At 48.2% G+C, this 12,073-nt stretch overlaps 1 protein-coding gene across 1 annotated transcript in view; it reads right to left on the bottom strand.

The window, feature by feature from the left end:
* Positions 1-12,073, bottom strand: part of CHPF (chondroitin polymerizing factor) — a 149,380-nt gene that overhangs the window by 3,972 nt on the left and 133,335 nt on the right. The window lies entirely within an intron of this gene.

The raw sequence follows: 12,073 nt of genomic DNA, 5'->3' as shown, positions 1-12,073 counted from the left end.
ACCCTCTGGAGCTCAAGCTGGTGCCCCATTTCATAGATGAGCAGAAACCCTCCTACTGCTGTGTGACACCATTCAGTATTGGCGCCCCTTCTGTCGTGGTCGCTTGCCTTTACTCGCAGATTTTTAGGTCGAGACCTACCAGACAATGCAGATGTAGGGAGAGCCCCAGCCCTCTGTGTTCCAAGGGTGACTTCTAGGTCTATGCAGGTCTGCAGGAGGTGCCTGGCCTGTGTTTAGCGCCTAGTATTGGCTTCCCGTCAACTTATAGTGTGACTGAGGTCAGTGAATGACTTCATGCCCTTGTCTGTCGAAAATCCATCAACTTTGATATGTCCAACACATCCCACTTCCAATGCCCTTCCACCGCCTACGAGGGGCAGGTTTATCGCCTCCCATAATGAGGTCTTCAGAGTCACTACATTCTGACGTCCAGTTTTTTTGGTTGCCCGTCTCCCTGCCTTACATACCATTCTTGTGAGAGTGTATAATGAGGGCAGGTTCCCTGTGCCTCCGATCTGCCATACATAGCCCTTTGGGTCCAAAGCGGGTCTGTCCACAATGAGGGTTCTGCCTGCTCTGCAAATACCAGTCGTTAAGTGTCACCAGAAGGGCTGCAAAGTAGTAAAGTAGGTCTAAGCCACCATCAAAGGGATTTCTGGTCACTGTCAGAAATGAGCACCGCACGCATATCCCACAACAGCAGCTAGGTTTCAACCTCGACCGACACAAAAAAAGCTCAGGGGCCTCCAAGAGGTGTTTTGGATGGCGTATAGGAACTTGGGTAGGTAAATCCTTTTATATAAAACGGCTCAGTTCATTATGGACATATGAAACCATATCGTCACATCTCTCTTTATTTCCTAGAGCAATCGGCAAAGGTTCCTCGCATCAAAGAGCTGCTGTTCTTTGGTGACAAATTCCCAGGTATCTAAATCTCCTTTCCTCTCTAGGCATTGGACAATGCCAATCTGACCGGGGTCTCCATCCAGTCAGTGGGTATATGCAAAACTTACTCCACTCCAATTAAAACAAGGCCCAAAGTACTTCCCTAAGATCTCAAACATCTCCAGACTTTATAACATAGAAAATAAGGGGGTATGGGAGTTATAAGACTAGTTTGATTCCCGAGGCGGAAAGCCGGGAATCCAGACACTTATTTTAAATTTCACTGTATTGTTACTGTATGTTCCACTCACCTGATACTTGCTTTTAAGAATTGCGGACAGGGCAGATTTACATGCCCTCTGCTTCATTGGGGCATAATTGTTGCAGTTTCTTTCCTTAGTGCTAATAGTGGGCACCATCTTGCTAGAAAGACGGGTTAGCGGGCCAGTCATTGGCGAGATACAACATCTGACTTCCGGGATAAAATGATACCTCACACCCGGACGCGCCAAGCCCGTCCGCGCCGGGCCACAACGGGGGACGGGTAACGCTGGCCAATTGGGCACTGACCCTTTGAAATACACGAGTAAAGCACTATGTGACATCGGAAAGAGGGTCCCAAACAACCAAGAGAAAACCCCCATCTGTTCCACTATTCTACAAAATATCTTAGAAGGGCCAGTAGGGTGCAGGGCTTGTAGGAGCCAATGCAAATTAGGGGAGATCGCCCCCGCTGCAACTTATGTAGGATCGAGCTACATTTTATGCAATGTTCGCTCACTGATAAAACATGCTATTCAAATTTGGGATATTTTAGCTTCGCTTTCCCCTGACATATGTTTCCTGACAGAAACTTGGCTGACCCCCCCATAGCACCCCGGCAATTAATATCGTGATTCCGGATGGCTATAAGCTTATCCACTTGGACAGAGCGGGGAAAGTGGGAGGGGGATTTGCCATTGCATTTAAAGAGAAGGTAAAGGTCCAATGGCTAGACACGCTTAGGAATGAGAAGCTAGAGATAGGTTTTTTTAAGGGCACACTTTTGTACCGTCAACCTAGTTCAAAATCGAACTTTGTCAACCTTGTGACAGAGTTCATTGCCGCACAGGTCGTAGCCTCCGGGAGTTTTATACTGTTGGGAGATTTTAACTATCATGGAGAAGCCACCCAGGATCCAGAAGTGGCGCAGTTACTTTCAGGACTATCAGACATGGGTCTGGGACAATATGTCCTCGGCCCTACACACACAGCTGGACATACATTGGACATGATATTTTCGAATAATGAAACCCTAGTAGTTGCGGATGCTCAGCCTCTGACCTGGACAGATCATTATTTGATCTCTTTCAGCTGTCCAGAGGAAATGAAATATGAACAGGAGCAACCGCCCAGACTAAAAAAACCTCAGAATGCCAGACCTTGGTAGAAACTTACCGTAGAGGCTTTTGAGGGAAAGTTTCAGATCTTTGAGAATCAGGTTAAGGAATCAAGGGACCAGGACACGGAGGCGCTACTGGCCAATTTTAACCGGGCTCTGACTCAGACGCTGGACGCGGTTATCCCAGAAAAGAACACTAAGCCTAGGACTAGCCGAGTCTCAGCACCCTGGTACTCAGGGGCGCTAAAAATTGAAAAATCCTCCTGTAAAACTTTGGAGAGACAATGGAGACGATCCAAAAACGAGGGGAACAAAAGGACCTATAAAAATGCTCTAGCAGGATACCACCACAATATCAAATCGGCCAGATGCATATACATCCAAATGCAAATAGAACAGGCGGGGAATTCTGTAAAGACATTGTTTGATATTGTGAAGGGCTTCTCTTCCCCACAGGCCTGCATACAACAACCAATGGAAACACAGGAGCTCTGTGAGGCGTTAGCCTCCTACTTCCAGGATAAAATCTCCCTGATATATGAGAACTTTCCTATAAATAAAAGCACCAGCCTAGTTGAACCTTGTGCTCATATTGTGGTGCCGGGAAATGGCCTCAACCAGTTTGAGCCTATTACCCGGCAGGATGTCATTCGTCTTCTCCAAACATCAAAGTGAGGATCCCTGAGTGACACTTGCCCGCCATATGTCATGGCCTTGATTGCAACCAGCTGTGCGCCATCTAATCTGGAGATCTTTAACTCCTCGATGGCCAGTGGCTACATTCCCATGACGTGGAAGGAAGCCCACGTGCGCTCTATAATTAAAAAACCTTCAGCAGAGCCCAGAGTCCTGAGCAACTATAGGCCAATATCACTACTCCCTCTGCTGGCAAAGATACTGGAGGCACACATTAACACTCAATTGAGCCAGTATCTGGAGTCCAATAATATCGTGGACACATCGCAGTCCGGCTTTCGGCCGGGATTTAGTACAGAGACTGCCATTTTGGCAGTCACGGATTCCATCAGGCAAATGCTGGACGGAGGGGGATCCATGATGCTTATTCTTCTGGAACTCTTCGCAGCATTTGATACTGTGTCACATCAACTGCTGGCGGAGAGGCTGCAGGATTGCGGAATTGGGGATTTGGCACTGAAGTGGTTGGTCCACTTCCTGGCTAACAGGAAACAACAGGTTATGATGGGCCCTTTCAGATCTTCCAAATACCTGTTGGATAGAGGGGTCCCACAGGGCTCGTGCTTAAGCCCGACCTTCTTCAATGTATATATGGCTCCACTAGCCAGAATAGTGCGGCAGTATGGGTTTGAGGTTGTATCATATGCAGACGACACTCAACTGATTTTCCCTATTGGGAAAAATCTGGCAGAGGAAAGAGCACGTTTCGCACAAGGAATGCTGGCTATTGCAAATTGGATGGCAGAATCCTGCCTTCAATTAAACCCGGGAAAGACAGAGCTAATGTTTCTGGGAAAAAGACAGGAACTAGTGCTGGACGACTGGTGGACAGTAGAGCTGGGCACCGCCCCAGTCCCCTCGGACTCAGTGAAGAGTCTGAGAATCCAGCTCGACGAAAACCTGTCTATGAAAAAAAATGTCGGCAATATAATGAGCTCTTGCTATTACAGCCTACGGCTGTTGCGGAAAATCATTCCTTATCTCCCCTTGAGCCATCGCAGGACGGTAGTCCAAGCATTAGTAATTAGTCGGATGGACTATGGCAATGCTCTGCTGGCGGAAGTAGGAGTCACGCAGCTAGCAAAGCTCCAAGTCATTCAAAACACGGCCGCCCGGATGGTTCTAAATCGCCCCCCGGGTACCCCATCGCTCCCCCTTCTGAAGGAACTGCATTGGCTGCCGGTCAAAAAGAGAGCTTTTTTCAAAACATGTTGCCTAGTCTTTAAAGCCATGAGGGAAATTGGCCCAAAATATCTACAAACCAAACTATGCAAACTGACATCGTCTTGTAATTTAACACCTAATGATAAAGTATGTTCTTTTTACTATTAAATTGCTATTCTATATTTGCAAATGATATTATAACAAACTATTTAGTGTTTATAAGATATTATAATGCTTAATGTTGTAAAATTTCACAGCACCCAGAAGTGCTTACTACCATAAAGTAACATAGTGAATATGAAGATAAGTAACACAGGTGGTGTTCTTAAAATGTTGCCCTATAATTAACAAGTCAGTAAATTTAACAGGTAAAGTACTGCTAATGGGTACAAATTAAGGAATTGCAGCAAGAACCTATTGCCTACTAACTCTGACATTATACCTTGTTTGTACCCGCCAGCGGGAACTTCATTGCAGGCCCTGTGTCGCGCTGACTTCGATTCTCACAGGCCCGCTCAATGCGGACAGGGTACGAGATGCTCACGCTCTCGAATGCTACCGTTTGGTATGGTCTCTTCCAACATCCTGTATCAGCATTATAAAATAAAATGGATACTTCAAGCTTTGCCTTCAGTTATTACTTTGCTTTAAACCTACCTGTAATATGTGTAATGAATTTTTTTCAGGCCCAGTAATGGTTAAAATACGAGTGAATAATCAGCGTATCTCTGGATTTTCCAGTGTTAGACTGCTATTTGTGTATTCTAATTATTGTAATGCTTGCCTTTACCATTTGGGGAATCGTGTAGTAGTAAATGTTAGTAGCTCATGAGCTGAATTCTATTTGTGTGTCTTTTTAGTCACTGCTTTACCTGAATACCTCTACAAAGATGGATGTATTTAATTTTAAGTGATGTTTATATCTTCAAAAAAGTAATTAGTACTTTATTCTTCATCTATTAATTTCAGAAGTAACGTAATGACTTTCCACTCTGTAGTTTGGTACCCTTGGAATTTATTCTTATATTGTAAAGCGCTCTGATACTCGCAAGAGTCTGGTTCGCGCTATATAAAACTTTCTAAATAAATAAAAATAAAATAAATAAAGCTCTCCTAGCGATGCCGCGTATCAATCGGAATCGCCTGGGAGGTAAAGCCTTTTTATACGTCGGCCCCAAATACTGGAGCTCCCTACCGGAAGTGCTGCGAAAGTCCCCCTCTTACCTGACCTTCAGGAAACATCTGAAAGCCTTCCTATATTGATGACATGCTCTGGGTTTTCGCTGCTCTCGGCAACTGAATTAGGTAGCGCTGAGATGCCCCCGGGTGATTCATGCGCTTTACAAAACACCAATAACAATAACAATACAACGGGACATCATCCCCTTACATTGAGACAAATTCTTCTAACTCGTAGTCGATGTGCAACCGATGGATCAACACATGACGGTGGATCCAGTTAGCCACAGGCTCCATTACTATCTCGAAGAGGAGCATTGGGACAGGAGACAGCCCTGCTTTGTGCCTCTCCCCAGTACGAACTCTTTCAACATGGTTCCATTAATGTGGACCTTGACCGTGAGACTTGAATATAGAAGCCGTACCCAAGCCCGGAACGAAGAGTCAAAGCCCAACCGTACCAGCAGTGTCATCATATAAACCACTCGATGCAAAGAAATGCCTTTTCGGCATCCAATGCTAGAAGAACTGTCGGCTCCTGCAGTCACTCCTCATGCGCCAGATACCCAGTCGCCGGAGGGTGTGCCTGGTTGGCATCAGGGCATGAAGCCTGATTGGCCTGGGGCTATGATAGTACGGATCACTTACATCAAGCAAGTTGCCAATACCATATCAAGCACTTTTATTTCAACATGGAGGGGAAAGATCGGTCAGCACGATGCGCACAGTTCATGCAGTTTGGTGTAAGACACCTTGAAAAGAGCCAGGGAAGAGGATGCCTGTGAGGCAAGAAGAACGACAATTTTTAATCCTACCATGGACTGTGACAGAGCTTTAGGGCATCAATAACGGTGTGCAGTTAATATTCTCCTGAACGCAAAAAGTAGTCTCACCACCTACCAGAATTCACTGCAAAAAGGAAGGCAGTTTATCTTGACACAAGTTTCATGTTGAGGTTTAGAGAGGTTTAGCTGACAACACAAAACGAAAGGGGTCTGTGACCTTCAGAGGAATAAGAGAAGTAGCTCACCAAATTGTAATTTCGGACAGGAAAACACTTTGAGTCATTACAAACCTATCCTCGTCAAACAGACCTCGGCCCGGATGCTTGGCTATGTCATCTGTGAAACTCCAGCATCAAAAACAGCAAATCAATGGATGGATTCCTTTTGTGTAGGGCCAACAACAGAATCTTAATTTCTTGGATTTTTTTGAGAGAATAGGAGATTATTATTATTAGGGATATTTGTAAAGCGCATGGTTACGCAGAAAGCGTGTCCCCGCGCTGGAACTGGGGCTTAGAGACAGAAGGGGGGGGAAGCCTTATTAATGACCATGACCATACAAAAAGGCCCAGTGAACCAGGCGGTTAGGCCGAGCCCCCAAATGTGAACCTAAATAACATGGGCTACTTGTGAAGTAATAGAACTGGTAGCACAACTGGCGCTCAACTGCTGTACCATCTTTGGAATTAAAGAAAACAGAGGAGATAAATGCAAATGCAATAAAACAAATACAGTACAAATTCTCTGTTAATGTTAAATTACACTTATAAAGCGCTAATCACCAGCGGTCTCTAAGCGCTGCATCATAGAACGACAGTCCGAATCCCGTTGCGCCACTGAACCCGACATTAATCCTAATAGGCCTGATCAAATGCCTCTACGAACAGTATCGTCTTGAGCCTTTTCCGAAATGGGAGCAGGCTATCTTCCTTGCGCATGTCATCTGGTAGCTTATTCCACATCTGGGGAACACAGACCGAAAAGGCCTTGCCTCCAAATGTCGCCATACTGACATGAGGGCAGGCAGGGAGACTAGCCTGTGATGAACGAAGCTGATGGCCGGTGCATAGGGCTTGATATATTTGGCGGCTTCACCAAACAGGGATTTATGTGCAATGCACAAGCCCTTGAAGCTTACCCTTTGCTTATTAGGCAACCAGTGCAATTGACGCAGCAAGGGGGTAGCATGTGTTCTACGGGGCAGTTTAAATATTAGCCTAGCTGCGTCATTCATGACCACCTGGAGTTTCCTCAAGAGAGTACCACGAAGGCCAATGTAGACTGCATTGCCATAATCTAAACGAGATAGTATTAAAGCAGTCAGCACCGCCTGCATAGTGGCGGAAGACAGCAGGGTCGTTAGTTTCCGGAGTTGGCGCAACAGCCCGATACAGCTTCCCACGACAGCAGACACCTGGGTCTTCATGGTCAATCCGGTGTCCAGTCTAATACCCAAACTTTTCACCGCTGGCACTGCCATTGGAGTTGTGCCAAGCGCTTGGGGCCAAGAAAGACTGGACCATGGGGAGGAGACTGGGTAGAGTACCAGAACTTCAGTCTTATCAGGGTTCACATTTAATGAATTGGAGGTCATCCAATTCATGGTGAACCGAAGAATGTTCTGGACATTCCGCTGTGAGTCACAGGAGTTGTCACGCGGACTATTAGCTGGGTATCGTCCGCGTAGTTAAACACCTGGCAGTCTGCCTTTGCCAGAGCCTCAATCAGAGGTTGGAGATAGATGTTGAAAAGCAGGGGTGACAATGCCGAGCCCGGATGGACCCCCCAGCAAAGGTTGCCCTGCTTAGACATGAGGTCTCCTAATTGGACCTGCCGGCGATCCTCCAAGAATGAAGTGAACCACTGAAGGGCCGTCCCAGTGACTCCCAGCCACCGCATACGAGCTAGTAGCTGCCCATGATTCACCGTATCAAAGGCGGCTGAGAGATCAAGTAGGATTAAGGCCGAGTGGATCTTCTTGTCTGCAGCCAGTCGTAGATCGTCCAAGACTGAAAGCATGACTAACTCTGTGCTGTTATGCGCACCGAACCCAGTTTGCCAATGAAGCAGCAGGTGGTGTTGTTCCATATATAACGCAAGGGCTCTCAGGACATGCTGTTCAGGTACCTTGGCCAGGAACGGAAGTTGAGAGATGGGGCGATAGTTTTTCAGATTCCTAGTGTCTGCCCCCGCTTTCTTTAACAGTGAAAGTACTATAGCTTCCTTAAATTTCTGAGGTACTGTCAAAGATAGATTCAGGACAGACAGCACCTCAGCCTCAACCAAGGGAAAGATCATTTTGAGCACCTTTGGAGGACACAGGTCCTCAGGTGACCCAGATTTCACTTTAGCCACTAGATGGGTCAGGTCGTGTGATTCGAGCACAGGAAACTGAGACAGAGAGAAGCCCAGAGAGTTAGAGGGCTCCTCCTCCGCCAAGAATAGGCAGGGGCTGATATGCGTATTTTTAATAGCCGTGACGATGTCTTCTACTTTAGTTAGAAAGAAGCTCTGTATGTTATCACAGTCAACTTGAGCGGTGACTGTTTTTTGCTCCGTCCGCCTACTCAGCTCTCCGAGTACGATGAATGTCTCTTTTTGCATATCACTTGCCTCACTAATCCTAGCTTCATTGTGGGCAGACTTAGTTCTAATAAGGGAGGCCTTGTAATGGGCCAATTTAGCTTTAAAACTCTCCTTGGCTTCTGGGTCAAGAGATTTACTCCATGAACGCTCGGCTTGACGGAGAGCTTCTCCGCTCGTGCGTGTACCATGGGTCCCCTATAGCGCCATGCATGATCCTAACCCTCCGAACGGGGGTAACTTCGTCAATGGCTATTCTTACTCGATGTGAAAGTGCTTCAAGTTCTGAATCTGGGTTCATGGACACAGGTCTAGGGGCAAATGACCTGCTCAAAGCATCCCTCAAATTAGTAGCCTCTAATTTACGCCGGTTCTGTAATACCTTCCACCACACCGCCACCTGCTTGAGGCGACTGTCAATCCGAAGGAGGAGACTGATCAGTGAATGATCAGACCAGCTGCACAGCATACAGTTGGCCTGAAGATTAACCGTGGACGTGGTCCAGATAAGGGCCAAGGTCTGACCCTTCTCATGAGTGGGGGACTCCACGATTTGACGTAGCCCTAGCGTGGTCATAACATCGTCAAATTTACAGGCCGCACCCTCTCTCGGGGTCAGCTCCCAATGATAATTAAAGTCACCAAGGACCTAAATGTGTAAATATCTTGAGCGAAGATCGCTCATTACTTCAAAAAACAAACAATTGAATAGGGGGGAGGGTCGTAGGGGGCGGTACACCACTACCACTATCAAACATGAGGCAGTGAGTCAGAGTTTGATCCCCAGGACTTCTGCCCCATCTAGGCTTTCCTCCCCTACTCTCTCTGAAGCCAGTGCCCTACGGCTAAAAAGCGCAACCCCTCCACCTCTTTTGTTGCCTTGGCGATTGTAAGTCCAGGCGGTAAACTCAGGAGGGAGGGAGGCCACTAAGTCAGGCCCGGACGTCTCGTCAAGCCAGGTCTCTGACAGAGCTAAAATGTCCAACTCTGTCTCCTGCCAAAGAGTGAAGATTTCAAGGCTGTGCTTGGTAAGAGACCTAGTATTTAATAAAGCGACCTTCAGGCCCTAAGGGGTCTCTAAGCACGCCTGTGGAGGATCTGCCAAGAGAAGATTCTCAGCAAGCAACAACTTACCAGCTGAGACAGGGAGGGCAGTTCCAAGGGACAGGAGTTTCAAATTGACCAAGTCTTCCTTGGAGTAACGTGCTTTTCGGCCAGCGGTCCTGGCCCCTGGCCACGGTCGGGTGCAGACGGGCTTGCCTTAGGCTTGCCTAAGGCACGCCTGCAGCGCGCCCGCTGAACGTCCGTCGCAGCATTGATTTTATAGTGCGAGTGGGAGCAGAGACTAGACCGCTGACCGTGAGCCAAAGCTTTCTCCACACAATTAGTACACGCTGATTGTGTCTCTATCAACTTCTTCCCGACATTGAAACCTCCCAACCACGCCTGATGGTAAGTGGTGTCTGCCTTCATTTGCCTCAGCAGTATCATAACACCCTCCTTCCCTAGTCCCTTCCACAAGACTGGGATTCAATAAAAAAAGCACAAAGGCGAGGGACGGAATGCTGGCAAATTTCTAGAGCAATTCCAGGGCTTAGTTTGTGCCACTGTGCTACCCTGGACATGGAGCAACCATATGACATTCAGTCTCGGTCCAGGGCCTCACACAAGACATTCCATCCTGGACGCTCGTGGGTGTCTAGTCTTAAAGTACGAGTTACTTACCTTCAGTAAGGATGCATCTGGTAGAGACTATTATAGCCGCAGATTCCTTAACGTAGAATTATCCCCCGGCGTGAGACTGGATCCGGAAACTTTTTGCCCAGCATCCCTGCGCACCGGGGGGACGGCATCATGCGGCTCCGCCCAGGCGTTGCCTGCGTACGTGACATCAGCGAGGTCACATAAGTCCCACCCCGGGGCGCCTACGTCAGTTGTCTTCGGAGAACTTTTCCGCGCCACGACGCGGAGCCATCAGACAAAACTGTGGGAGTATGAGAACAGTGTGCGAAAGAGCAGAAAAAGGAATGGTGACAAACACCTTAAAGAGCAGTGTCAACAAAATGTCACAACAACATGTACCCGAGCCATGACCCCAACCAAGAATAATGATGGGGCACTAGTTCTAAGAAAAACAGGGAACGACAACCTCCAAGACAACCCCGGCACTGAGTGCAACAACCCCCCAAAGGTCAAGGCACGAACAGGTGACCCCAACTCATAGGCTAATAGGGGCCCCAGGACCCTCAGTAACAGAGGGAGGGAGGGAAGGGACGAGAGGAAAGGCAAGCCTCAAACCTGGAACAACCAGAACAGAGTGGCATAGGAGTACCCCTAGATCCATCCTCCAAAGCATCAACATAAGAGGAAGGAACAAGAATCTAGACAGAACAGCCTGTAAAAAGAACAAGGAATGCACCCACAGGAGACAGCCACCCCCTGGGAGGCAAGTGCAGAAGACAAAGCGAAAGGTCCTGGCAGAACGGGGAGGAAGGGCGAGCCGTGAAGGAATCTGCGGCTAGAATCGTCTCTACAAGATACATCATTACCGAAGGTAAGTAACACATACATCTGATAAGAGACTACTAGCCGCAGATTCCTTAATGTAGAATAGATACCCTAGCCATACCCCAGGGGAAGGAGGGTCTGCGAAAGGACCTCACCAGCCTGGACATAACAGAGGGTCCCACAGGGGACTAGTCAAACAGGCAGGCGAAGATCCTCGTCCCCCCCCCCCACAGGCAAGAAAAAGGGGGGGGGGGACCGCTAAAGCAGAGCACCACCAACCCCAAAAGGGGGGCGCGGGAAGAAGAAAGAAAGAGCCTGTTCTCCCCCAACAGAAGTACCAACGGCAAGCCAGGGGAGGCCGAAGCACCCCACGCTCCTACAAGGCAACAGAACCTCCAACCAATGCCAGGGCAAGGAAGAGGAAAAAAAAAACCTCGAGGGCCCAAGGAAACTAGGGAAAAGAAGATGAGCCCACCAGTCGGAAGGCAACAGACCAGACAGAACGACGCCGACAGCAAGAAAACAGTCGGAAGCAGGAAGAACAGCCCGGAGACCGGCCAGGCGACACCAGGAGGAAGGAGGAACACACCACCTCAGCCTCCAAGAGAAAGAACATGAAAGTGAAGAAGAGCCCGGACACACCTCAGCAAGGGTCCCGCGCACACGACTCAAGAAGCAGAAGCAGAACCAGAACCATGTTGCTAGGTCGCAGACAGGAGGTCAGATCCAGCCCACAGCGCAGCGACCCCAGGGAAGACACCCCGGGGCATCACCAAGACAGTCTAATCCAGCAAAGGGGAAATTGCACCTGCAACGTACCTGAACAGCTCCCGCCAGCCTCGACCCATGGGGGAACGAGAGAGGTCCGCCGACCCCCTCGGCGGCGCCAAGG

This window comes from Lissotriton helveticus, chromosome 3_1 (genome assembly GCF_964261635.1).
Source record: "Lissotriton helveticus chromosome 3_1, aLisHel1.1, whole genome shotgun sequence".
In the NCBI taxonomy this organism is placed as follows: Eukaryota; Metazoa; Chordata; class Amphibia; order Caudata; family Salamandridae; genus Lissotriton; species Lissotriton helveticus.
The sequence above is the reverse complement of the archived record's forward strand: the minus strand, read 5'-3'. Positions and strand labels throughout refer to the sequence as shown.